General features: G+C 35.5%; 1 protein-coding gene and 1 long non-coding RNA gene across 16 annotated transcripts in view; both read left to right on the top strand.

Annotated features, from left to right (window-relative positions):
• Positions 1-25,752, top strand: part of LOC109427864 (cytohesin-1) — a 130,710-nt gene that overhangs the window by 43,836 nt on the left and 61,122 nt on the right. The window lies entirely within an intron of this gene.
• LOC134288008 (uncharacterized) lies at positions 8,531-12,930 on the top strand. Its single transcript, XR_009997685.1, has 2 exons — positions 8,531-9,870; positions 10,076-12,930. It is a non-coding gene; the product is annotated as an uncharacterized LOC134288008 (long non-coding RNA).

Here is a 25,752-nt window from a genome sequence, read left to right as displayed (position 1 = left end):
AGTTCCATCATCGTATTGAATTGTTTTAGCTAAATTGATCATTATCAAACAGATGCTCAATATTTCGCAAGTATAAACTAAATATCTAGCTAGTCTTGGAATGGGCTTAATTGGCAGATCCCGATCATTATTCTTTGGGAGATTGCGTGTAAGTCATGGCAGATTCATCATCCTAACTGCGACAGAGAAAGTAAAAAAAGTTTATCATGTATTTGAGCTTGAACCTGGGACCTTCTGATCCGCAAGCTCGAGCCTTACCATCTGCACCATTTCTGACACTTAAATCAAAAGACATTAGAATACGATGGCATGACGTCTTAATCATGGGTAACTTTGTTTTAATTCGTGCTAGTAACTCTGTGCGATTTTTAGTATCAACGTGACATACTTTTGATAATTAGTCAATGAAAACGAATTCCTACACAAAAACGATGTATGGACGAAATGTTCGTTTTACAAAGGAGTAATCGCTAATTAATTTAGTCACGTAAAACAATGTAAAATTACATGACTTTTATATGTAAAGTCGTAAAAATATCGTGTTTTTTCGTGATGTTTTAACTAAAATTGTTGAATAACTTCGAAATACGCAATTTAAACACCGTAGTGTCTTCGGCAAAGTTGTAGAGTATTGTTCTAAGTATATCTTAACGGTATCTCCGGCATCTTTTCGGAGCAATTTTGTGAATTTCTGAGTAAACTTCTGTGAAAACGGCTAAACAACACAAAATCGATTTGATACACTTTTAAATCTTCATCAATTTGGCTCAATTTTGAACTGAAGACTTGGTTTTACATGTGGATTGATAATTTGATGTGTCACGGAGAATCGGAGAAAAAAAGTTTCAAAGTGAACAGGTCTAATATACAGCCATTTCTTAGCAAACTGATAAAGTTGTTCTCAGAATTTTGTAAAAATAGGGAGGTTTTTTTCAGTTTCTGGGTAAAATTCCTGAGAAGAAACGGTTTTCCTCCGGTGCGTATTATCGGCAGGCTTGTTCTCTTAGTCTTGGTGGGTTTATGTCGGCCAAATTTCTTGAAACTTGGTCATATAATTCAGCTTGGTTGAGAAAGATTTGAGACCAACTCTGAGTTCAACAGCTTTCAAAACTGCTGAAAATACATATGTTGATGGTGTACTTAGTGTGCGGCCGTGGGAATTGAAATCCATCGGAAAATATGTCGGGAAATTGGTTTATGATCGGGAAATTAATGTTAGCAATTGGTATGTAACGTCTTGAGAATCTAAACTCAAACCTGGTTTAAGGAGTTACATACTTGCTTAATCCCCGCAACCCGCAATTGAACTTTTTATTGCATAATCTTAAAGTATACTAGCTAGGCAATACACATTCCAAATTTCATAAAGATTGGAGCACTAGAACTAAAGTTATAGCGCAAAACTTTAAACGTGATTATCTCGAAATGATGTTTTCAAAAAGTGCCGTTACGGTGACCACGATATCTTAAAAACTATAGTTGGCCGATTTGCAAACTTTCTTTTTTTTTAATTATTCGTATTTAAAATCTCGAGGTACTGAATGATTCACTTTAACAAATAAAAATAAAAAACTGGCACTGAGGAAGATTACAAGTGGTAATCGAAATACCCGTATCTGTCAAAGGATAAGCAAAATGGGGCGGAATTGAAAGCTACAAACTTATACCACTCATTCGAATTTCTTATAAAAACAAAAATTGAAATTAAAAACAAGTGATCTTGTATACAAAATTTTTAAAATATAAAATGTTCAAAACTTCAAGAATAATACTTAAACTGTCTCTTAAAGTCTCTTAAAATTGATCGAAATTTGTCAAGAATTATTATGAAACACTACAAATTTTGCATGACATATCTTTCATAAACATTTCATTAACAACATGAAATTTGGACATAGAAAGTAATATATAACTTTTGTTAGCGTTCACAAACATGGCTAATTTTTTGACCGCGAATAGTATATTATGCTTAGCTAATACCATTTTTTTTATCGAAATCGGTTGAGTATTGGCGGAGATATACCTAGTTGAAACAAGGAACGTGCCATTTAAGAATCTTGGGCAAACAAACATTTTGGAAAACACCTTTTTTCCATTTCAACTCTAGAACCAAAAATACTGAACCGATTTCAATGAAAATTATTTTGTATGTGAAGTATACATGCAGAAATATTGTGTGAAAATTTCATGTGGCACAAAGACGTAATTAGCAAAAATGTTTTTGTATTGTGATATTCAAACAGTTTTAACTTCGGAAGTTTTCAAGCAATATGGCTCAAAAATTGGCTAAAATCAGTTTTTATAAAGGTTTTACAGTATCACATTTTGATAAGACTTTTGACAGTCATGACAGTTGCACAGTTAAAATAGTGCACACGGAACTAAAAATCGTAAAAAAGTACCTAAAATTTACCTTGAAGGGATTTGAGCATTGAATATTTACTAGAAAACGTACTCAACCGATTTTAAACAAATTTTTACCACTTAATTGATACAATTTTAAGAATAGCTGGTGAAATTTTCAAACGTTTTGACGAGGTAAAAAAGAAGTTATAGCCTAACCAATTTTTTTAAATGGGTGCCCAAATTTTCTACACATAATATACTATTCATGGTCAAAAAATTAGCTATTTTCGCGAACGCAATTAAAAGTTATACGATATTATCTGTGTCCAAATTTTATCGCATACAGTCTTTATTAAGTGATTTTTTCTAAAAACTTCCGAAGCGAACCAAACTTCTTCCTGCTTTTCGCTTTATTTATTTCAGAAATCTGATTACTGTACTGTAACGATTTACATTTGCCACCACAGAAGAATTCTGTCGCCGAAGCAGTGCCGCTTCCTGTCGGCCTCGTCGGAAAAGATGTATCGATTCGAAAATATTTAGTTTTACTTTGGAATAAATACAACGCCGCAATCCCTTTTGCGGCAGGCGGTTTGTATATGTCTACGAATATACGACTGAATAATGGAAACATTATGATGCGATGTTATCTTCCGTTAAGAGTCGTCGTAACGAACGCGTGCTCTAAGCAATGAAGAAATTTTCTGCTATTCACTACAATGGGCGGTCGGGCCAAGTGTCGAACGAGTGTTAGAGAAGGGTTATAAAAATACAGAGGCGTGCGAAACATATGTTTTGTGTTTTGCCGCCGGAGTCGAAGTTTCTTTCGATTTGGTTTGTGATAGATGCCATTGTGTGAATACTAGGTATCTTAGTGCTTATCAAGTAAGTACATTCTATGATGATGTCTGTTGGAAACGATAGTGCCCTGACATGCACTGATAAGAAACGCGACTGCAAATGTTGTCAATGTTCAATGTGCTTTACGGATTGTGCGTTTACTGAACCGTTCCCTTATCGTATTTTCTGCGGTTCACTTATCTTGGTTGGTTACAAAAAGGGGGAATGCAAATGGCTGCTTGCTAGGGAATGTAGCTAGGGTGTTTAATTTAATTTTTGACCTACTAAGTGACTGCCTTATCAAATTTCTACTCTTTTGTTGCATTATGACTGATTACATGGCTTAGTAGTACCTGTATTGAACTAGGATTCTTAGAATTACCTGAAAACAAATGCAATGTTTGACTTCATTCAAAACTCGAAGTCCGGGAAAAAATCGAGAAATTCACGGTGGTCATGCAAGGTTTTCTTACCCATGGTTTGGTTTTGCCGACGACTACCTAACCTTATTAGTTGTTATGTGTATCATCACCTTTCGACCTGATACAAAACACTCTTCAGATTGGTGTCTGTCGAATAGATCTTGAGTGGTATATTTTGAAGCAGCCATCAAATTTTGCCGAAATTTGCAACTTTTTGAAAAAAAAAACTGCTAGTTAAATCATAGTAATTTTTACTATTTTGTCCAAAAAAACATTTTAAATGTACTGAAAAATTGTAAAGTTGGGATCATCAGATGCAGGCCACTTTGATTAACACGTGTGAAGTGTTAAAATTGATAAAATTGCAAATAACATTCAAAACAGTAACAAAATTGTGAATTTAACTTTTTTTAATTTTTTTTACGTGGATTTTAATTTAGACTAATTCTACTCTTTGTGAATTTTACGTAGATTTTACAATTTTAGTATAACTTTGTTACGTTAAGTCACACAACTTTGGTGTCTTCGGCGACTTTACTTATTTTTGCACGCTCTACAACTTTGCAGAAGACGGAAAACCTCTAGGATGTAAAACAAAAAAAGTTAGTATCGCAGCGCCGCCTATGCGGAAAAATTACCAACTAATTTTCTTCACCACATATAAGTACATGTAAAATGTGGAGCGGACCTGGTGTGATGGTTAGAACACTTGACTATCACGCCGAGGACCTGGGATTGAATCCCACTCCCGACAAACTCGCAAAATGTGAGTTCTTCCTTCGGAAGGGAAGTTAAGCGTGGGTCCCGAGATGAACTAGCCTAGGGCTTAAAATCTCGTTAATACAGATAAAAAAAATACATGTAAAATAAATACAAGTCTCTGATAACATTAACTCAAAAAATGTACTCTCAAAGCACTAGAGGTTTTTACTTGCTAGAACCCGCTCGTGGCCCAGTGTGCACTGGTTATTGTCCACTGTCCACAACCTGAAAAAAAAATCCTGGAAGATCGAAGGTTGTCAAAGAATACAGTGAAGTGGAAAGGTCCTAACATTGTGATGAACTCTAGAAATGTAAGAGACGAACCAGCCAAGGGCTGAAAGTCTCTCAAATAAAGATAAACCAATCAATCAATCAATCTAGAAATGTATTAAAAATTCATTCAATTTTTAAATCTCTAGATGGTACCCCGAAGCACGTTTTGAAGGTTTTGTTAAAGTAATCTTTGTATTTTTTGTATTTTTTACGGAATCTGTCAAACATTCCTTGTTTATGCAATACTTTATCAGATTTTCGTCCTAAAATTCTAAATTTCAAATAAGGAACATGACGTCTCCCGTAGTTATAAAGATTTAGTTGCATAGTTTTTAAATCAGAAGATATTTAAAATTCGTCATTGTTTTTTAATTAAAAAATATTAAGAATTCGGATATACTTTTAGATGGAGTTTAAACAGGACAGTGTCCAAAAATGCAGTAGTGTTCTACCAAATATATTAAAGTTAGTATTAATTTATTATATTTGGTTCTACTAGAAAAGAAATTTAATAGATATGATTGGAAAAGTTTAAAAATTAGTTTTTATACAAACGGTTCTTGAGTGAAACCTAACAGTACCAAGCAAAAACGAGTGTTCTTCGCGAGTTATACGCGATCCCACGTATGCCACAATGTTACATTTGAGGGGGTTAGAAGCAAAGGGGTGTAAGTGACAAAAACCCACTTTCGAGTAAATGAGGTTCAAAGTTTTTCAACAATTTTTCATCCCAAACAAAATGTATGGAGTTTCAAAATAGACCTAATTTTCAACGATTTATTGTAATTTTTCTAATCATCGTAAAAATCACCTTAAAAAAGTTCCTGAAAGCTTAAAATCTGAAGAATTTTTTGATATGCTCAGCTCAAAATCGACAAAATGGACACTTACACCCCTTTGATTCTGGGCCCCTCATTTGTTTTTGGAATTTCAATTTTCTCTATATTCATATATTCTTGCCAATAATATGTTTACTAGAAATTGAGACGAAGTTTTTGTCATAGGTAAAGTTCTCATTCGAATTTATCTTAGTTCCATGTTTTGTTTATTCTCCTCTTAGATAGTGACTATAGTAAGACATTTGTAATTTCCTATAGACTGTGGTAGTCAACATTAGTTAATCCTTCTGCTGAACTCAAGCTCACAATCAGTTCCAAGAGGTTCGAAACAGGTTGATTCCAACGATTCTAACATAATGCGATATTCGTGTCATGCATGCACAAGGAAGAAGCTCGTAAACAATTTTGTTACGTTCATTGAACCCCAAATCCGTCGAGGCTCGGAAGTAGATCCGTGGTTGTCGTGTCAACTTTAGATTCTTCAGCAATTCATACCACTGGCGAACCCTAGTATGCTCAAACATGTTTATAGAGACATGCCTTTCTGTCGAGTCGAGTGTCAAATGCAGCATAATGTCTTTCTAAGAAAGTAGGTATGCGACACAGCGTGAAGACACGAAGTCCATTCCTCGCAGGCGAAACCTTTTTAAGATTCCTGAAGCGTGCCAGTCGATTGTTTGGATGAAGGAATTTAACATATCCCGCTATAGGTTTCGCCCTTCTCTTTGCCCACATGTTCCAGTTTGACATGATGCTGTCGTAGCGTTTCAGCTTTGGAAGGATGCTTGAATATGCTCAAACTAAAAGCCTCAAAGTTTACCGGTGGATAATCTTATTTGAATAGACTGCCAGCATATTGTGTTTGTATTTGCGCTCGGAGACTGATTCCTGATAGACTGACTGCCTTTCCCGACTATTGATGAGCAACACACCATCCGTCATTGTCAGTGAATGTGTGCTTCTCGATCTTTGGGTGTCACATAATAAGCGGTTTGTACACACATGCCATTCTAGATTGAGGGGTGGTGGTGCTTTTCTTCTGCGTCTGCCCTTTCAACAAAATGCCACAAGCTATACGATATGACCTAATCTGTTGAACACTTGGATCTTTGTTCGTAAGCATTGAATGGAAACGAAGGCATAAGAAGTAGGTAGGAAGGGTCCTCAAGTTTCAGAGAGTAGAATAAATTTTCATAAATATTGATTTCCTGGGAAATTGTGTCACAATTGTTATGGTGCTAATGATGCATTTGAGGTTCCATTGTGGGCTTTGATTAGTTTCGCAGAAATCAGAGCCAGACTACAAATTATTACTTAATCATAAAATAAAACACAAGACATTTAAGTTTTCTCATAGAATGATTTTATCGTACAAGTGCCGGGTGGCATACACCTCATAAATGCTACAAATTCTGAACATCGTTTATCTTTTATTTTCTCAATTGGATAGAATATGCTCAACAATGGCATCAGTGTTCTCATTCAAGCGCCCTCCGACAGCTGTTAGTGGCTCACTCAATGACACCATGATTTAATTCAATCTAGCTCGAGCTCGTGGCGGCAGAATCTGCGAATTATCACGCTTCTCGAATTATATCAACGACGGCTAAAAATACATTTCTAACATTTTACATAAATCGTTCAATCCGAAGGGCAGTCCCTAATTCATCTGCACAAAAACAACGCATTCCATCCGGCAGTCAACAGTGTGCGACCTAGTTCCATTTTTATGGTTGAACTTTTACGAGCAGCAACATTATGATTATGATCTCACGGGGCTTTGTTTACGAACAACAACATGAAAAGCTCCTTTTTCCCTTTTTATATGTATCCCCGCAGTTTCCCTGCTAGGTACTTGGGTATGCGGCGCCCTTCGGAATCTGTGTCAACTTTCGGGAACAAAACGCTGCAATCTGGGCTAGGATTTTTATTCCTGGCACACAACAGCATGTGGTTGGATTGTGCTCACTCCTCTCTTACCTTTGTGTGTAGATAAACCTATGTTTGCTCATTTCAGCCTATTCATGAGGTGTCGATTTATTCCTTATGTACGGTGATACTTAGTATACATACAAGTTGCTATTTTGTTAAGGTGAAATTTCAGAAAATGCAAATATGGCTGCTTCAATGGCCGACTTGTACTCTTACTCATGATTTCAGGAGTAACCTTAAAAGCCCAGATGTCCAGGATCCAGATTTACGAGAAACGATGCATTTAGCGTTGTCAAGAGAATTTTTAGATAAAATTGGTCTTTTGAGCAGAAAAGCAAATCGTTTTTAAAAGCTGTAAATTTTTAAATTTCTCATCTAATACTTTTTATATGTAATTTTTAAAACTTTGGAAAACACTGAAAATCTGGCGGAAAATTTGTTTCTCTGACGCTATGTTTCTCTGTTTATTTGTTTTAGTTATTTTCTCTAAAAAGTAGCATTTTTTATATTTTCTGCAGTTTCGCCTTTTTATTAATTTTTGGATATGATCGACAAGCACTTCAATCTGAGTTAAGTTTTTTGACGTGGTGGTTTGAAAAGTGTTTGATCTATTTTATAACCAAAGTTGTTTATTTCATTCATCTCATTCTATGTAATGAATGCTCCGATTAAACATTGTTTTTCAACAAAAAACCCTAAATGTTTTTATTCGAACATTTTGCTAAATCTATCTTATTTAATCACATTTATTTACATTTACATATTCACCTGACACTTTATAGTCTTAATGAAACCAATTAACACTAATTTAAAACTAAACAAAAGTTCCACAATTCACATAATAACATTCTTTTCAATTCTTTTTTATAATAACACGTTTTTCATCAATCAGACGTAAATCCTGTGCAAAGGTAGTTGAGAGGCAGCATCACTAAATTATTATTATTATAAATATTATTCGGCTTTTTAATCATGCCAAATGAATTTAAATTGCCGGGCTGTTACACTGCCCTGCTAAGCATATCTGTCCCATGTTTGCAAGTCGTGTTTTTCTCAGTCACAGATCCATTTTACGTTTTATCCATTTTGCTTTACAACCCAAGTAACATTTTGAGGGCCAATTAGTCTTGTAGCGGTTTTTAAAAAGCATGATACCTTTAATTTAAGTTTTATGATGGTTGTTTGATGGGGTCTCCAGTTACCCTAGTGGTTAAGGTCATGGATCGCCAATCCGAAAACGGCGGGTTCGATTCCCGTTCCGGTCGAGAAAATTTTCTCGACTCCCTGGACATAGAGTATCATTGTACTTGCCACACAATGTTACAAAATACATGCAATGGCAGGCAAAGAAAGCCCTTCAATTAAAAACTGTGGAAGTGCTCTAAGAACACTAAGTTTAAGAAAAACAGGCCTAATTCCAATGCGAACGTCGAGCCATAAAGAAGAAGAAGAAGATGGTTGTTTGAACCTGTTCTAGTCTATTTGAAAAAAAAAAATAAAGCCTTACTTTTCCAAACACCGTATGTAACATATGTAAACAAAAAAAAATTCACATCAGGTGCTGAATGTCGTTAAGGACTACTTGTATCACTCGCCTTTGGGGATGATTTTTGAAAAAAATACCCGGATTTTACACGTTTTTGAAACGCTCAATGTATGAGTTGCTATGGGAACAGCGAACTTCACCTTCGATTTTCTCCGTTCGTGGATTTTGTTAATGTTACTTGGGAAATACCTATTCCATGATAACGTTAAACATCTTTCTGACATTGATTTTAAGAAATAATTGAAGTTAGAGCGGTGAGACAGAGACAGGATGCGTAGCAAAATAACATGTATTGCCCAGCTGTCACAGATCTCGCGATTTTCGCGGATTTGACTGAATTGGGACGCGACAGATGCGGATTCTTTAAAATCAATCTTGTTGTATAAATTTCAACTTACACTAAGGCAACATTCAAAATAACAAATTAAAAGATAGATGTTAGCCTGCGAGCAGTATTTAAAATTTGTATATCTTTTGAAGATCCGATCAACCCGAAACTTTACTAGGGTAAGAAATCAAACTTTGAACTAGTCAAATTGTAATCTTAATTTGAACCATTTCAAAATTCATTAAAACGACGTTCTTTTTAGGCAAATATTGTCCCGAAAAAGATGTTAAACAGCTTTCCGTAATATAACCTGATAACATGGACTTAAAAAGCATTGAAAAAAAGGGTTTTGTCATGGAAAACAGGCAATTGAAAAATCACTGTGATTTCACCCATTTCCCCCCAGAGAAAGCACATTTTCGGTGCACTCGTACAGCTCATGCATTGTATGACACGCAATATGTGAACACGTCAAATGAAAGCTTATTTATCGTAGAATCGATCAACCGAATAATATTCCGCATTATTTGTCATAAAATTATCAAATTTAAGTAATTCTTACTTGGAGAATGTTATCTTAAGGTGAATATATAACGAAGCCACACTTCAAATTTCCAAAAGCACAAATCTGAAGAACCGAGGGTTGGTTTGCGCTGAAAAGTTGATCGATTGGTCACCACCAGCAGGTTACCAATCGATCAACTTTTCAGCGCAATCCGTCTTTTAATTCCTCAGATGTGTGCTCTTGAAAATTCGAGGTGTGGCTTCGTTATATATTCACCTTAAGTTGAACCATTTGTAATCTAAATTTGAACTAGTAAACGGGGGCGAGCTTCCAGTGTTGGCCAGCAGACTACGCTAGTGGTTGTTTTGTTTTCCTTGGAGATGAAAAATTCCAAATTTAGTTTCCAAGTTCCTGAAGAGTTTAGAACATTGTTAGTTGAAATTCCACTGCCTAAAAAAAAGACACAGACACGTTTAATGCTTCCAGTGAGCTATTTGCTCTTTGAAGGAAGCACGACACTAGACAACGGACTAGCATGCAACGCCCAGTGGCACAGCCGAAAACTTTTTCTGACAGCTGCGGCGGGAATCGAACCCGCGCTCCTTAGCACGATGCGACTAAAGGCTTGGTGACCTTAGCCGCACGACCACGAAGCCTAATGAAAAATAGTTATGGGAATTAGCAAATCCATGTGTTTTTCTATTGTTCAGCACGAAATTGGCTGTTTTGGGAGATGATCGAGCTGCTGCCGCCAGTAGGTCAAATTAAGGTTAAAATTGGTTCAAATTAAGATTAAAATCATTGTTGACGAATAATCGAATTTTTCAATGAAATTCGGTGCAAGTATAAACTTTTTACCACTTAACAGAAAGCTTATATCCGTGGCTTTCATGTACATAAGATTTTGCCGTAGTAAATTATTTCCATGTGGGAGAAAAAATCACTCAAAATTTGCGCTACTTCGGAAAGCCGCAATTTGGTTCAATTTTTGATTACCTACCTTAACCCTCTAATACCCAAATTTTTGATTTTGATCTAAATATTATTTTTCGTCATCTAAAATCGATTTAAACATGTTTTGGAAGATGATTCTTTTCAATTCTCGATTTCGTGAATTTCAGTTTTTGATTTTTCTAATTTTTATTTTTGAACATCCCCACACTTTTATATTTTTCCTGGAAGTCAATTTGGGGAACGGATTTTTTGAGATGAAAACATTTTGAGATTTTATAATTATTGTTGAAAAATTATTATTTTAAATTATTTTCATAGAAAATTTTATTTTCCGTGTAATTTTAAGGAAAATAATTTTAGAGTGTATTCGGTTCCCTTAAGGCGAAACTGGAACCATTTCCTCACTTTTTGGTTTTTGATTTTTTATAAAATAACGAAGCCATATTTTCAAAATCGGTTTTCGTACACATGTAGAGTATAGATCAAGGTATCTCCTGATTTTTTTTCGTGGTGGAAAATGATTTTCGTTTTTGCAGAAACCATTTTTGAATAAAATTTCACAAAAAAATGGTTTCTGTAAAAATGGAAAACTTTTTCCACCTTAAAAAAAATCAGAAGATACCTTGATCCATACCCGACATGTGTACGAAAACCGATTTTGAAAATATTGCTTCGTTATTTTATTAAAAATCAAAAACCAAAAAAATGAGAAAATGCTTCCAGTTTCGCCTTAAACTATTAAACAAGGATAGAATGATTTGGGAAAAATTTAAAATATGTTAATTGTAGCGATTCAATGCAAAATAAACAATAACTTCTAAAAGGTGACTGAAACATCAATTTGTCAATGAGTTTTTAAAAATGTAAATACGCTTTAAAATACACCAAAAACCATTTTGAGATATACAGAACAGTTCTAAATATCAGCCAAAAATATAAAAAAAATGATTTTCCACGAAACAAAAATTACAAAAACGCTCAAACTATACCTCGTCTAAAGGCGGGATTGGGTATTAGAGGGTTGACATTATTCCAAGCCTAACTGAGAGCTGTTTCAACGATTTCTAGCAGAATTTCTCCCGGCATTTCTTCCATAAGTTCTCTCTGTATGCTTCCATAGTTTTTCGTTGGATTATTGATTATATAACGAGGCCGCATCTTAAATTTTTAAAAGCACAAATCTGAGCTGAAAAGTAGATCGATTGGTTACCCGCTGATGGTGACTAATCTATCAACTTTTCAGCTCGGCGCGATACTTGGACCTTCTGATTTGTGCCTTTGAAAATGCAAGGTTCATTCTATAATCCAGCTATAACAAGCTTTCCAACAGTTTCTCCCGTGTTTTTTTTTGCGTGATTTCCTTCCGAATTTTTTTATGGGATCTTACCCGCTGATTCTCCCGGAATTTTTCTTAGAGGTTTTTAGAGTTGGGTCCACCTTGGATTTTCTAAATATTTCCTCCCAAGATTACTTCCAGACTTTCGAATTGTCCCAGTTTTTGTTACGACGTTTTTCTCGAGATTTCTTCAACAGGTCTACCGTTTCTCGAAAGATTCCACCAGGATTCCTTCCGACATTGCTCTAGGATTTTCTTACGATGAATTTTGTAGGTTATCTCAGGAGCTATTTTAGGAAATACTTATGGAAAAATCCATGCTACTATAAGATAAATCCCAAAAGAAATACCCACGATACAATTATCGTTAGGGATTCCGGAAAGAATTTGTGGAGCCTCGTGTTCGTGCGGTTAGCGTCACAAAGCGTATAACCATACCATGCCATGTGGAGAGGTTTCGATTCCCGTTCCGAGTGATGAAACTTTTTGCAAGATATGTTTCTTCCTCGTATCTACTGGTGCTCGTAATGTGTGTCGCGTCCGTTGTCTAGTGTTAAGCTTCGTTCAGTCTGTACAGCCTCTGGCTGAAGACGGTGTTCTTGTCTATTTTTAAGAATTCTGGAAGAAATCGTGAGAAAAAAACGAGAGAAATCTCAGGCAAAACTTCAAATAGAATCCGTGAGAACCTTTACACTTGAAAAACAGTCGTGTGATCGGCTTTTCGCGCACAGTTGACTACTCAGCCTCAGTAAAATTTACGTTTGTGAGCTGATTCTCAGCAAAACAGTTGCCGAATCTTAGTAATGAACTGTCAAAGTTGCTGAGATCTCGATATGGGTGTTGTTAAGTGTGTTCATAAAAACTCCTGTAAAAATCCCGGAAGAAACTCTAATAGAAATCTCGCGAAGGACTCTGAGAGCAATACAGGGAAGCCCTGTAGAGAAAATCCCGGGTGAAACTTCTGCAGAAATTACTGTAGAAATCCTAAGAGGAACTATAGTAAAAATCTCAGGAATAACTCCTTTAGACACACTGGGAGAAATCCCGGGAAGAAATTCTGGGCAAATTTCGTGAGGATCACCAAAATTAATCGGGGGAAATCATTCAAGCAGACTCTCGATCCCGGGATAAATTCTGCTAATAAAACTTCAGAAGAAATTGATCAGAACTCAGGAATTCTGGAAGATTCTCTAGGAGTCCCGGAAAAATTTGTTTGAATTTTGGAAAAAATGCTGGCACAAATCCGGAAGAACCTCCGGGAGGAATACAAAAAGAAATACTAAAAAACTGTGACAAACATTCGGAAGAAACCTTTGGAGTACTCAAGGAAGGCGTTCCGATTATAAAGAAGTTCCAGAAAGAAATCCTGATGGAATTTCTGGAGAAATCCTTATAGAAGAATTTCTGGATGGTTTTTATGTTCCGGATTCATCCGTGTCCATATGGAATTTGCAGCATCTTATCGGAATCGTCGCCTCTAGACCCGTTATCCGAATATTTTTTCTGAACTTATTGTCAAATAACACTAGTTTACAAAATAAAACGAAAGTCGTGAACTTCTGTCAACGACCAAAATTTTTTGAAGTACAATTTAGTACTGATTTCGAAACCGTGCTTCAAAAAATTTAAAGTCGAGCAGTTTTTGAGTTTTAGCTCAATATCGAGTTTTATAATTTTTACAAATATGGAATTTACTAAAATTCAAATATCTTGCGTTTTGCTCAACAAATTTCAAATCTTTTTCCATAAATTAAAAGCTAAAAACAATAGCACTCGATCATCTGAACGCAGGTTTTGCGTCAGATTGATGAAATTCAAGATATTGGCGAGTTTTAGGGACGATCTTTTTAAATTTTAGCCAAATTTCCAAAAATATATGAAAAAAATGTATTTTTTCAAGAAAAAAAAAACAATCTAAAAATTCTTTCTCAACGTTTATTTGACATATCATATGTAGGCGAGTTACAGTAAAAAATTCAGCTCAATCGGAGCATTGATTACGGAGAATGAGATGTGTGAAATGAGCGACGTTGCTTAAAAATAGAACAAAAATCGATTTCAAATCATCAACCTTGTATGGAAAGTCGAAAAAATTTCCGCTCTACTGTAATTTTTTTCCTTCGCGTTTTCGAACTCAGGGCATGATTCTACACTAAAAATGATCATCAGCTTACCGAGTTCAAAAATGCTGTAAACTAGTGTAATCATCTGGAAGAATCCTCAACTTCTTATAGTTACATATGTTCAACTAACTGTTTTGGCAAATATTTTACTACTAGCTAAGGTTCCTGTTTGTAAAAAGTAAAAATATGTACGACAGTAAACAACCATTTTCTCTGAAAATAAAAATAAAATATTTTCAAGTTTTGACTTGAGGGCAAAAATGTTTGTTTTTTTTTAAATTTTACTTGTAAAAATACACCAATAAATTCCAACACTACAACATTTCAGACATCATAATCATTGAACTTGAACCAAATCACCTCGAATATAGCCTTTATCTATTCGACCCCATAGTCTATTTTTAATCCGTTCTTGCGTAACATGAAACCCGACGACGCCACCAGCGGGTTGGTGGTGAAAGATTGTGACGAGAGTGTTCGAGCCGAGGAAATTAAGATTTGCTAAATGTATCGCGCTATAATTATGGCAAGCCGTTATTTATGTGAGACCACCAGCACCGCCCGCCTAACGAACGAAGGCGAGCCCCGTTTTTTCGTTCTTTAATTTTGTTCTCGCACGTCTGACTGCTGTGCAACATGCTACTACTTACACACAACCGGCTGGCTGATCTGGTCAAGTCTGGTGCGGTGCATTCAATGAGAAGAAAAGTTCTTGCTCATCTTTCAGCAATTTAGGGCTCATTCAAATATTACGTAACGCAATGGGGGGTGGGAGGGGGTCTAGCACTGTGTTACGCTTCATACAAAATTTCAAAATCTTCCATACAAAAGCTGTTACGTGGGGGAGGGAGGGGGTCTAAAATTGGCATATTTTGCGTTACGTAATATTTGAATGAATCCTTAGAAAATTTAATTAAGAACACATTTTGGCCTGTGGGAATTGACGAAAGATTGGGAGAGCAAATGACCAACAATTGTTGTTTGTAATTATGGTTTTTCGGGACAGTTACAAGTTAAATGCTGTGGGATTCGTGTTTGGTGATGAGTTTATTATCTTCAACGTCGAATTATAATTGGAAATGTTAGGATAGTTAAATGCAAGTAGATTATTGGTAATTTATGTCTTAATCATACAAAATTAAATATTCAGCATTAGAATCAAGAGGCTGTCCATAAATTACGGAAGGGGGGGGGGGTATTTTAGAAATCTTACGCGCCATACAAACATATTTGAATTTTCATATAAAACGGACTACATTTTTACTTTTCTGATATTCTTAACGCACGAGTTATCAGGTATTAGTAGGTCGGCTCCAGAGACAGGTTTTCCTCCATTATGAGTTGCTATGGAAACAGCAAACTTCAACATACATTTTCTCCGTTTATGGATTCAGACAGGTTTGAGTGACAGTACAGTAGACGTTCGCTCGGTGCAAACGGTTTAACTGCAATGCTTTTTAACTGCAAGTCCGCTAAGTGCAACAATTTTGCAGTTATCGCACCGCTACCTCACATTGGTCGGGCTCCATACAAAGGGGCGGCCAAAACTCTCAAAAAACGAAATTGATAATTTTAAACTTTATTTCACCTTATAACAAAGTTAATGTATCGTACTTTTATGATTCTTAATTAAAAGCATACCAGCTTTTGTATTTCAATGACATTTTCACTGTCAAAGTGGCCTAAGTCATAAAATTGGAAAATGAATTATTCGAAAAAAGTAAAATAATAATATTTTGAGAATCGAATATATGTTTTAAGTTATCCAGCATATGAAAGCTTGTTATTGGACTGTTTGAATGCACGTATGGTGCAAAATTAATATGTCACAAAACTTTTCAAATTTCCATATATTGTACCTTAGAAATTTTGGTAATTTTTAAGTTAAAAAACGGTTCGTGTCGTCACGTGTCGCCGCAATTTCGAATAGTACATCTTAAACATCATGCTTAAAGCTGCCTAAAAACGTTTAAATATTTTGCAGAAATTTGCAGTTTTTCAAATTAGAGCTATTTTTAAAAGTCATGTTTTTTCATATATTTTACGTTATTTTTCCATTTTTTACTGATATAAAGTTTATCTTTCCACATTTTTCACACGTTTTGAACAAACTTGATTGGATTTGATCGAAAGATGATCATTTATTTAAATTCGAATTGATTTTCTAACAAAAAACGCAAAAAACATGCGGATTACTGATTTTCACCGTTTTTGAAATTATTGAAATTACGTAATTTTTGAATACCCCTTTTTCAACACTAAAAATACTATACAGGGTGTTAGGTTCCTGAGTGCAAACTTTTTAGAGGGTGATAGAGGACCATAAATGGAGAAAAAAATTGTTCTACGCATATGGTCAAATCTCAACCGTTACGTAGTTATTGAACTTCCCATGTTTATGACTCTTATTGCCTTAACTGGCAATAACTTGAAAATGGTCAAACTTATCGAAGTTTTTTACCCTTATTCGAAAGATTATTGAATTTTCTAACAAATGGCATCTTTGAATCGATTGGTTTAGTTGAATAACTAAGTTTTCTAGAGCAAAATAGCTAAAAATAGTGTATTTTTATTAAGTTTTGTCAATTATCTTTGAAACATGCGTAATAAATTAAAATTATTTCTTTGGCAAAGTTATGGCCTCTGTTACACTCTACAATTCGTTCTTTGACACCAAACTTCCAGCTCTTATCGTTTTCTTGCAATTTTGATTTAAATGTGCGGCACAATGCGCAAAAAAGTGCTTTTCATGACAGTTGCAAATTTATGATCTGAAATGCGATGTTAAAATTAAAATTGCAACAAAACGATAAGAGATAGAAGTTTATTGTTAAAGAACGAATTGTAGAGTGTAACAGGGGCCACAACTTTGCCAAAGAAAGAATTTTAATTTATTACGCATGTTTTAAAAATAATTGACAAAACCCAATAAAAATACACTATTTTTAGCTATTTTGCTCTAGAAAACTTAGTTATTTAACTAAACCAATCGATTCAAAGATGCCATTTGTTAGAAAATTCAATAATCTTTCGAATAAGGGTAAAAAAACTTCGATAAGTTTGACCATTTTCAAGTTATTGCCAGTTAAGGCAATAAGAGTCATAAACATGGGAAGTTCAATAACTACGTAACGGTTGAGATTTGACCATATGCGTAGAACAATTTTTTTCTCCATTTATGGTCCTCTATCACCCTCTAAAAAGTTTGCACTCAGGAACCTAACACCCTGTATAACATATCTAGGCAACCTATAACTTCGATTAAACACATAAAAAGAGTTTTGGCCGAACTTTATCTTTTTCCGACCATTGTGTACCTGTCAAAAACGAAACGTCAACAGAGTTGCGATGTTTTCGGATGCACTACAGCTGCATTGCGATGTTTTTGAGTGCATTTTGGCTGCGTCCAACAACAATTGACTACCGTTTGACATCTGTCAGTCGTTGCAGTTAGCGTATTTCATTCGGTAACTGAGACGTAAACATGTTGCACTTATCGAACGTCTACTGTAGTGGATTCTATATAGTGTTGCCATCAACACTGAATTGGTAAATGGTCCACTATTGGCTATTATACCCTATTCCTTACTCTTACATAATGATCTTTAGTCCGAAACTGGTTCATCGCCGTAAACTACCTCAAGAGATTCGCGGAAAATTGTTTGCAAAAAACTTTCAGTACAAAAGGCATTTCTCTAGGGTCAGTGACTTTCCTACTTGAGTTTTTTAGTCAAGTAGACTAGAAGAGGTTCTTGGAACTATCATAAAACTAAAATAAAAGGAATTCAGGAGGACACTAATTGGTAATCAAAATGTTGATTGAATATAACGTTTTTTTTTTCAAGAACTCCGTGATTTCTCCAAAAGTTCTAAGAATTATTTTTAAGTAAAAACAGGATTTGTACGGTTCGGTTCGGTTTAAATAGGTCGTGTGTTTGCTGTGAAACAGAGCCACACACTAGCTATTTGAACGGAACTCCAGAAATACATGAATTAATATGGTCTGTGTTCAATCACTACAATTTCTTAATCTAAATCTCAGCCATTAGTCATACGGCTCTGCCAAATAATGTGCGAATGTGACTAGTTCTGATTAATTACAAACCAGCGATGCACATAAATTCTTCGCAAGGTCGTGTTATTGCCAGTTATGTGTGTGTAATTGTGTAATAAAAATGAATGACTGAAGCCATACTATAAATAGCAGCTCTGTATCGTACCTTTGTGTGTTGTGGCTGGTGGCTGCATGATGAACATCAGTTTGCAACCGGTTAGGGAGTCATACTCAGGTTCACACAATATTTCCCACCCCTCCTCATAATGTGCACCAGCGAGAACCGCTCTGAAGAAGTACGGTGGTGCCGAGAATATAACAAAAACCAAGAAATATAATGCTAATGTAGTTTTATGTATGCATTCACTTCGAGAGGTTAAAAGCTTTGCTGGAAGTGCTGTTCCTTGTAAGTACATAGGGAAGGATTTGATTTCTCCCTCGTGGTAGCTCCAGTAGTGAAAGTTTGCCGATTCCAACATAGGGATGAAACAATGATGGAGATTTCTGACAATATCAGAGAAAATAGATTGCATTGCTTAGCTTCTAAAAAAAATCTTAATGAGAACCGAGTTATATAGCTCCTAGGAAGACGATTCATCATCTGATTCGTTTCTTTCGTATTTACATGTTTGACTTCTCAGCTTCTCGTATACTTAAGTGATGACTGTTGATGCACAGGATAGACTCTTTGAGTCTCTGATGCGACGCAGCGCCACGAGCGTCGAGACACATAGTTCAAGATCAAGAGCAAGAGAAAAACGACGAGATTTGCTGCCGCTGCTGGACGCATAATTAACCTATGTGCAGAAAGTGATGCGTTTTCAATGCAAATTATGTGTGCCAAATAGACTTGGTATGCTAAACAGTGTTGAATTGTCAACCCTATTTCTTATTTTTTTTCGATTTTAAAATTCCTTAATTTGTTGATTGTTTTCGACAAACATGCATCCATTTTTGGAAGGAAACAAATCAGTGTTCCAACACAATATGCAGTACAACAATACTGGTAGTTCAATACTTGTTTTAACTAGCTTCTGCCAAATAAATACTATTCACGAAGATTTTCTGTTGAATTGTGCAAAAACTGACATGAGACATTTGTGCGTCTTCCGACAGTATACATAGGTGATTGGCCATTGACATTACCCGCATGATAATTAATGGCTACTTACTAGCTACTTTGCTGTGTTCCTCAGACTATTGACAGTTTTGATTTATGATTTGCAAGGAAAAAAAAATATCCCGCTTCCTGCTTCTCATTCTCATGTTCTATGAACTCGTACATATTTGTTAGCTAAGAGCCTTATTTGCCAATCGACTAGTTTTGCATTCTTAGGTCAAGTCTTAAGTATATCAGGTGGCAGGGACAAAGATACTCTCGAGAAATTGAACAAAATTGTAACCCGAAAATGTTGGTACCGGGATTTGAGTTCAGCCACCCTCAACATGGTCTTCCTTAATATGCGTTTAACACCCTTTATACATACCAGAAATAAGACCAAAGACCTGGAGCGAAATGAATTTGTATGCCTGTAAAACAAAAATGCTTAGGATTCGATATTTTAATGTGTCGTTATTGCTCACTTTCGGAAACATAATACCAGCAAATACACAAAGTGATTATTGGTAGCGAAAGCCACCTAGTTTGTCAAACCACAAAGTGGTAATTAAAAACATTATTGTATCCCCTACAATCAACCACAATTCGTTTAATTAATCAACATTTCGTTTTTGATCTATCGGCCCCTGGCTTACCTTTGCTGTTTACGGAAAGCCCATAGAATTAGCCAGTGTGTCATTGTTGGTTGAGTTCTATGAAAAACCACCGCGATTCCAATTTTACCTATTTGCATAACTTTATTGAGTGTTGTCTCCACTGGAAACCACATTATCGATATTATCTGTGCTTTTACCACCATCACCATCATCGGTGCAACGGTGTTGATAGTTATTTTGGGGCAAACTCCCTCAAATCCACTTTAATGCAAAAACGAAACCCCTTTCTAACCGCCAGCGGGTTAGATTTGTTACGATGGCATTTCACTGCTTGATATACAGTATGTTTGTTGATGGCAGGAAAAAAATATATATTTGCAGGGCTTATCACTTGTCATATCCGCTGACAAATACGCAGAGTCATTCCATGATTGCTTTGTGCCACTTTTTAGAACATGCTCGACAGTGGATTTGACACCACCATCGATATGTTTGAATTTGTTTCGACATGAGTGATGGAGTGTGTTAAAATGGAATGGTATGTAATTCCTACCTGAAATACACATTGATACAAATGAAATAATACTCCTTTGAAAGCATTAATCTAGTGCTCTCTATTCTAAAGTTAATAAAACTTTAGCTCGAAGGTCAATTGTTACTGATCAAATCCTTCCCAATTTGTAGAGTAGTTATTCAGGGAAAACCTAGCAAAGACAATTAGGCCGGAACAAATCTCATTTTCTTCTTTTGTCACAGTGCTCGTTGACTCTTCAATAAACGTATTTGATGAAAAAATACCCAAACAATTGGACAAAATCACAAAACTCATCGGATTTGTTAAGAAATTTTCTGGGAGACTCAAATTTCACCTTAAAATTTTAAAATCTCTTAAATAATTTATTTGTTTCCCCCCTCAAAATGTTGAATTCCGACCAAAATTTTCCGAGGGGGGGTGACATAAGAGAAAATCGAAATTTGTGTCAGCCTTGGGCTGGATATCTCCCTAATAAAGCTAATAATAATAATGTTTCTATGATATTCCTATAAAGTTAAGTCAGTTGTTGCTACTTCGGCATGAAGTATAACTTCACTTTGAATTGAGGTTGGGGCGGAGCAATATGGGGAAGTGCCGTTTTCGAGCGCATAACTTTGATTCTGATAATGTTGATAATGGTGTTAGATAAAAAGCACGAATCTACAAAAGTTAAGGATGTTTATTGAAAAAATATTCACTCTCAATCGACATAAAAAATAAAATGGTTATTGGACTTGTATTTGTGGTTATTCTTAAGCGATACATTCCAAATAATCTCCATATAAACGACCTCTGGGCAAGATGGGTCACCTTTAATGTTGAGCGTTTTTTTTGTATTGTTAAATAGTGTTTATCTAGACTATCTCATAACCCACATCAACCAAGCGGAATGATCACCTAAAATACGATATTTTTGTGAAAACATAGATTTTTAAGTCGCCTTACGATCATACAAACTTTTTAGTGTTGTCTTTTTTTTTTATTTGTTTATTCAATATGTACATGAAACATGGATGAACACAATGGAAATCATGTATATATACTGTTTCAGAAATTATAAATACACTTTGTTTTTTTTTTAATAAAATGAACTATGCAGATGATTTTCAACAATCTCTTTTAAAAAAACAGTATATTAGGGGGATTCACTAAACCGCGTAAACCGATTAAACTGATTAAACATCGCGATCACCAAGGCAATCTTTGATTATTTCATTCGCAAAATCATGAAACATTTCAAATAAGCAGAAAATCATGGCTTACGTAGCAATTTAATCTGTTTAGTGAGTACCCCTATTGTGATCCACATTTTTACATTTACTTTCAGTGACATTTTAAAGGACAGTTGAGTTCTTAAAAAAAAAAAGACTTCAAGCTCCAAATATGCATTTGCACAATAAAGGTGTTGTTAAATAATTTCAACATTATTTATCACTTAATACCTAAAATTATCTAACGTTCTATCATAATATGTGAAAGTTGCCTGGGAAAAATCATAGCTTTTTTTTATTCTTAATCACTTAACCTAATCTACAGCTCTTTTGTCCACTAGGGCACTACGTGAGCGATTCCAATTGGACGCTGCACTTACACTTTGTACAGCGCCTACGAGTATTCTATTCTAATTAAACTATATCGAACTGGTGTCTTGTGCTGCTTCAATTTTTCTACCCTGTCCACGGTATAATGATGAGCACGATGATGCTGATGTGTGGCTGCTGTTCCTTTTCCAGTCCAATTGGGGGTCGTCCATTATGAGTTGCGGTTCGCCGATATCCATATTCCGGGTCCGTTAGAGCTACAGTATCGGACAATAAAAATGCACCAAAGCCGTTTTCCAATACAAACTAGTCAACTTTGGATTGTCATATCTCATTTTTGTCTCAACCGATTGTTTTTATTTTTCTGTGACGAACTACAAAACATTTCTATTTTCAAAAAACTATTGAAAAAGTTCAGTGATAACTATTGATACAAAAGTTACAGATAGGCTGAATTTTGACAATAAAAATGCACCAAGACAAAAAATTGTGTAGCCAAAAATGCTGAAGTCAAATCACTACGGTGTCTTCGGCAAATATGTTTCTTGTGTCATGACCAATACATTTGCTGAAGACAGCATACCTATCTGACTTCAGCATTTCAGGCTGCACAATTTTTTGCCTTGGTGCATTTTTATTGTCAAAATTCAACCTATCTGTAACTTTTGTATCAATAGTTAACACTGAACTTTTTCAATAGTTTTTAAAAATTGAAATGGACTAGTTTGTATGGGAAAACGGCTTTGGTGCATTTTTATTATCGGATACTGTATATGCTCCGAAGAGGGTCAAGTGTCTGTTGCTCTCGGGGGAAAGAGCAACTGACGAAAAATTGCAAGTGCTGGGGTTGGGATCGAACCCATGCCCATCCGCTTATGAAGCGAACGTGTTGACCACTGCGCCACGGGCCCCGACATAATCATAGCTTATTTCACAACATTTTTTCTGAGACCAAGTTTCTGGCCAAAGTCTACAGACCATACAAATTTCGAAAACTTTGTATGGATGAAAGTCTACGAGAGGGGAGCGGGGTCTGAAATTGCCAAAATTGAGTCTACGAAGTTTATGGACAGCACCTAATATGATGTAATGAAACGTAGAGGACCCTAAAAGGGATACCTGGGGTCCATTGGACCCCAGGCGCCTTTCAGAGCTTGTCTTTGATGGAACACACTCAGCGAGGTGACGAAACTGAGGCCATGAAGGTATCCCTTTTAGGGTTAAGTGATCCATCTAACCGCGCCTTACCGTATTAACTAATGCATTGAAAACATGATCGGCTTTCCTAAATTTGTTCTATTTGTGTACAGAAACTAATAGAAATAAATAAAACACATATGTGGTGTCGAGCTGCTATTTTATACAAGCGTTCTGTTCTTAGATATTTATTAGTTCACACATTCAATTTTAAATTTAAATTTTTCGCTAAATTCGTATGTCATGTTCTTCTAAAGAGGTATACCTACGTCAATTTATCTGAAATACGCTTTCATTCAACCATGAATCATCATAATTGAATGCTCATGTATGAGCACATTTTCATCTAACCATTTGTTAGTTTTGTGTTCGTCCGTCAGCCACAACAATAAATGGCGGGTGGCCACCATCACAGTACCCTATAATCAAAGGGCTAGGCTCGATAATTTGTCAACAAGCGTTTGAATAATAAACGAAAGCTAGACATTTATATGCTACCCATATCAAAAGGAACGTAGTTCATTGATTCTACACAGTTTTAGAAAACTGCTTTATAACCAGAAATCATGCCGGGCTACCAAAAGTGTTCCTGAATATGTATTTAGTAAACACTATTGAATTTCTTTCAGCTGTTATCTATCCCATTTGTCCCAATTTTCTTCCTCGGGCTGCCAATTGGAGTGTCGTTTTATTATGCACTTAACCTACATTCCATTCTTCTTCGGGCCTTAACGTCCCTTCTTAAATTAGCAAACTTTTCTGATAATGGCCTTCAGGCTGTAACGTGCTAGGATATGCCGAAGAGGGTAACACAAATAGATAGCCTTCACTTGGACGCTTTTCGACTTCTCCTAAACGGGGGCTTATTTAACGCTTCGTTGCGTGAGCTCTATTTGAGGGCTGGTTGTTTGTTTATTGGTGGGGGTGGAAAACTTGACGCGTGTCAAAAGTGGCACACTCGATCCGGGCCACTTTCGCTTGGTTGACTTTGACAGTGAACTTTTCCGCCGTGCTAGGGAGCGGTGAAGAACATTATTCCTCGTTTGCATTTTTGCTAGCGTGTAAAATATTCCTACCCTTTTGTTTGAAACTTTTCCGCATCCCTACCTTCTACCCCAGAATGAAATCAGATCCGTTGAGATTGGGTTCTTTATGCAGTTATTTTACTGTGACGAACGAAATTATCAGATCACTTCAAAATGAGTAATTGAGGTAAAGAAAACTTTTGCTAATTATCTTTACTTGATAGCAACAAAAAACAACCTCGACTTTCTAGACAAAGCCCACAGTATCATAATACAATACATTTTTTCATTAACATTTCTTCGGTGATCTCTTAGATTTCACCGATTTTCTCTCGTGATTTCATCGATTTCACCGTAATACTGTAGTTTGCTTGTTTACAGACCAAATTCGGTGATTTTTTAACCGAATACGTACTGTAATATATGCTAAGTGTGTACTCCTGTATGTATTATTGATGCGCAATTTTTTATTGCAAATTATTAGTTTAGAACAACAATATGAAAACGCAAATGTCAAGAATGAACTAAAACGATAAAATTATAGCAGTTTGGTTATTTTTCTTAGTCTGAATCATACTTCCGTAGGGAAAATACTTCTGCCTCTCTGCGGATGCATTCTAGGGGTATCTCGTCTTTTGAAAGTTATCTTAATAATAGTTATTTTTTTTTGCAAAATCAACATTGGCTAGATATATTAAAGTCTAATCGGCACGGTCTCGAAGCCCACTATTTTGTAATGACAAATCTCAAAATTCAAGATTTTTCAAATTTTATATTTTTTTTCAAAAACCAACAAAAGAGTCATGGCTTTTTAGATAGAGCGCTTAATCATATGTAAATGAAAAATAATTGTAAATATGTAATCAAATTAACAGTAAGGCTACACTCAGGCAAATAAACCTAAGATTATCATAAGGTCGAACTTATGAAATGGCCTTTAAACAAGTCATAACGACTAGATTGAATTTCATAAGGTCGGTTTATGACGCAGAATCGACTCACTGTTTGGCTTCTATACACATTTAGCAAGACGATATTCTCAAGCGTCGATAGCCGCGTGGGTTGGGCACGAGCTCAGTGATCTCGACGTTCATGGATCGATTCCAGTCTGTATAATTTTACGATTTTTCCGCTCTTTTCATAAGTTTATCTTATGTAATTAGTTTCTTATGTAATTAGGTCATAATTAGCATGTTCAATTTTCATAAGGTATTCTTATGGCATCCATACTCCATACTAGTTTACTTCGCTGAGTGTAGTATTAAAAAAACTCTCTTTTCAAAAAATATTATCTCAGAAACTAAAAGAATACATTCTTGTACATATTTATTTATTTGTGATGAAAACAAATGATTGCTTTGGTCTACTTAAGATCATAAAAACATGAAAAATACTAGATTTCTGACAACACTTTCTAACAATTCGTGAGGCTTTCTTGAAAATTGGGTTCTTTAGGGGTATCCGGATTATTTTATAAT

The sequence above is a fragment of the Aedes albopictus genome, chromosome 2 (genome assembly GCF_035046485.1).
Source record: "Aedes albopictus strain Foshan chromosome 2, AalbF5, whole genome shotgun sequence".
NCBI classification, from domain to species: Eukaryota; Metazoa; Arthropoda; class Insecta; order Diptera; family Culicidae; genus Aedes; species Aedes albopictus.
This window is presented reverse-complemented; position numbering and strand designations above follow the sequence as displayed.